At 42.1% G+C, this 2,407-nt stretch overlaps 1 long non-coding RNA gene across 1 annotated transcript in view; it reads left to right on the forward strand.

Annotated features, from left to right (window-relative positions):
- LOC112619531 overlaps positions 1–1,460 on the forward strand; it is a 5,249-nt gene extending 3,789 nt beyond the window's left edge. The window contains exon 4 of the long non-coding RNA XR_003118244.1: positions 35–1,460. This is a non-coding gene — a long non-coding RNA (uncharacterized LOC112619531). The remainder of the gene's footprint in view (positions 1–34) is intronic.
- Positions 1,461–2,407: the final 947 nt, after the last annotated feature.

Below are 2,407 nucleotides of genomic sequence, written 5' to 3' on the forward strand. Positions count from 1 at the left end.
AAAAAAAAAAAAAAAAAAAAAAAAAAAAAGTCAGGTTTGTCTATTCCAGAGACCCTGTGCTGCCCACCATGGCACACTGCCTCTCCAGTCAAAGAAAGGTAGCTTAAAGATATCTGCTTTCCAAAATGCCTGGACATTTGTTAGAATATGAAAGAAGATAATATATGGTCCTGTCCTTGAAGAATTGATACTCTATTTGGGGAAACAAAGCAACTCACATTGCCAGCCAATATTTATTTAAATTTCATCTTAGAAAAATAGCAAAAGAGATTTTATTTAACCTGTCAACAGTGATTATCTGATTATGTCTGCTTGAGTATTCTGTAGGATAGACAGGTAAGGCAGTCATGGACTCAGTGCGAAAAAGTTCAGTCATCCATTACTAATGTCTGTTTGGGGCACAGCTATGGGTAGTGGAAGTAGCTGTGTCACCAATTTAAATTCTTTGCTTCTATATAGTAGAAAACATGACCATTTCTAATAAATTCCTAACTATATAAAGCAGACAAGAGAGGAAAGAGAAAGATACCGGTATGATTGGGAGAGGCTGCCTGAGGAAGGTAAGATAGGATCTGTTTGGGGTCACTGTAGCCCTGGGGCATGAGGCATCATCAAGGCCAGATTGAATTTTCTAAGGTATGATAAAAAGTTCAGTTCTTCCTTGTGCCTTGGTTCCTCTTCTCTAAAATGGCTAATTCTGTCCAACTAAGATCTACAAGGCCCCTTCTGATGCCAAGGTTTCTAAATAAAGATATCTAATAAGGATGGAACACTTCACAGCTCTCAACCTCCTCTCAGACCCATCAGCTCATTCATATATCATAACAAGCCCATGATGCAGCCATTTTAGAGATGAAAACCTGAGGTCCAGAAAGCTGACACCCATGTTAGCAGAAGTTAGTGGAACCCAGTTCTCTTAACTCTAACCATTCTCTAATCCAAAAGTATATTTACAAATTTTCAAATAATTAGGAAATGTTAGTAATATTTAGAAGCTCCTCAGGTAATTCTAGTTTTCAGCCAGGGTTGAGAATGTTGCTAAAAAGTAAGTTTTATGGCGGATTTCAGAGAAGGAAACAGAGGTTCAGAGTGGTTAAGCAACTTGTCCAAAGTCACACAGCCAGAACATAGTGGAGTGGGAATTCCACTGAAGCAGGCTGACTGCGTAACCCATGTGTCTATTGTGCCCCAGGCACTGTCACATATTATTTCATTTAATTCTCTCAACAACGTTATTTATTTTTAACTCTGAAAACTAATCCAGAAAAGTTAAATAACCAGCCCAAAACTGCAGAACTAATAAAAGGCAGCTAACAATGTTTTCTATCTTGATTCTATTTGAGTGGACAAGTGTGCGCATTTGTCAATGGTCACTTGATGGGTCACTTAAGATCTGTACATCACACTATATGTTGATTTTACCTTTAAAAGGCACAAATAAACTGAACTCTGGGTAACAACATCAAGCAGAGATATTCTGATGTCTCCCTCTTATTTGGAAATGCATTTAAAAGTAGAGTGAATGGATAAGGAGATAAATAAGTGGGCAGTATGTAATAAAGATGGGGGTCACTATGTGGGTGCTATTCTTTCAACTTTTCTGCAGGTTTGAACATTTTACATTATAACATGTTGCATGGGGGACAGCAGCCCAAACATTCCATGAGACTGAGTTCGGTGATGACAGAGATCTCTGCCTGTTTTGTGACTGAGTCTCCAGCGCCAGGAATAGTGCCTGGCATGAAGCAGGTGCACAGTAAATATTTGCTGAATAGAAAATGACGGGAGGGTGTTTAGCCTACGGCTTTAACCCTTAAACTAAACATCTCGGAGAGAGGATTGGATGATATATGTGAACAAGGGCGGTGGGAGGAGGGACACTGGGCAGAGTAGGGCGAGTGGGCACAGTAGGGCACAGAGCTCTGGTGGCTTTGCAAGCATGAACTCCGCAGGTTCTTACTTCTGGAAGCTGTAGTGAGATCCTCATCTCCAGGCTTAGCTGCAGTCAGAGCTGGGCTTTATATGGGCGTGTGCTGCCCTCATGTGGCCAAGCCGAAGAATATTGCACTGCTGTTGGAAGGGCCTCTTTTCCCCTGATCCCCGATGGGCATTTAGTTACTCAGATGCTTGGAAGCAAAGGTTGGGACCAGAGGAATCGTGTCTCAGGGGCCTGGGGCTTCATGTCCCTCTCTTAAATAGGAGATGTTGGTCATGTTTAAAACTTCCTCTGGGCAGGGTGGCACATCTCTAGTCCCAGCTGCTCGGGAGGCTGAGGTGGGAGGATGGCTTGAGCCCAGGAGGTCAAAGCTGCAGTGAGCTATGATTGTGCTGCTGTACTCCAACCTGAGCAACAGAGTGAGACCCTGTCTCTAAAAAGAAGAAAAGTTTCTCACGCTTCCTATTAGCT

The sequence above is a fragment of the Theropithecus gelada genome, chromosome 2 (assembly GCF_003255815.1).
Source record: "Theropithecus gelada isolate Dixy chromosome 2, Tgel_1.0, whole genome shotgun sequence".
Taxonomy (NCBI): Eukaryota; Metazoa; Chordata; class Mammalia; order Primates; family Cercopithecidae; genus Theropithecus; species Theropithecus gelada.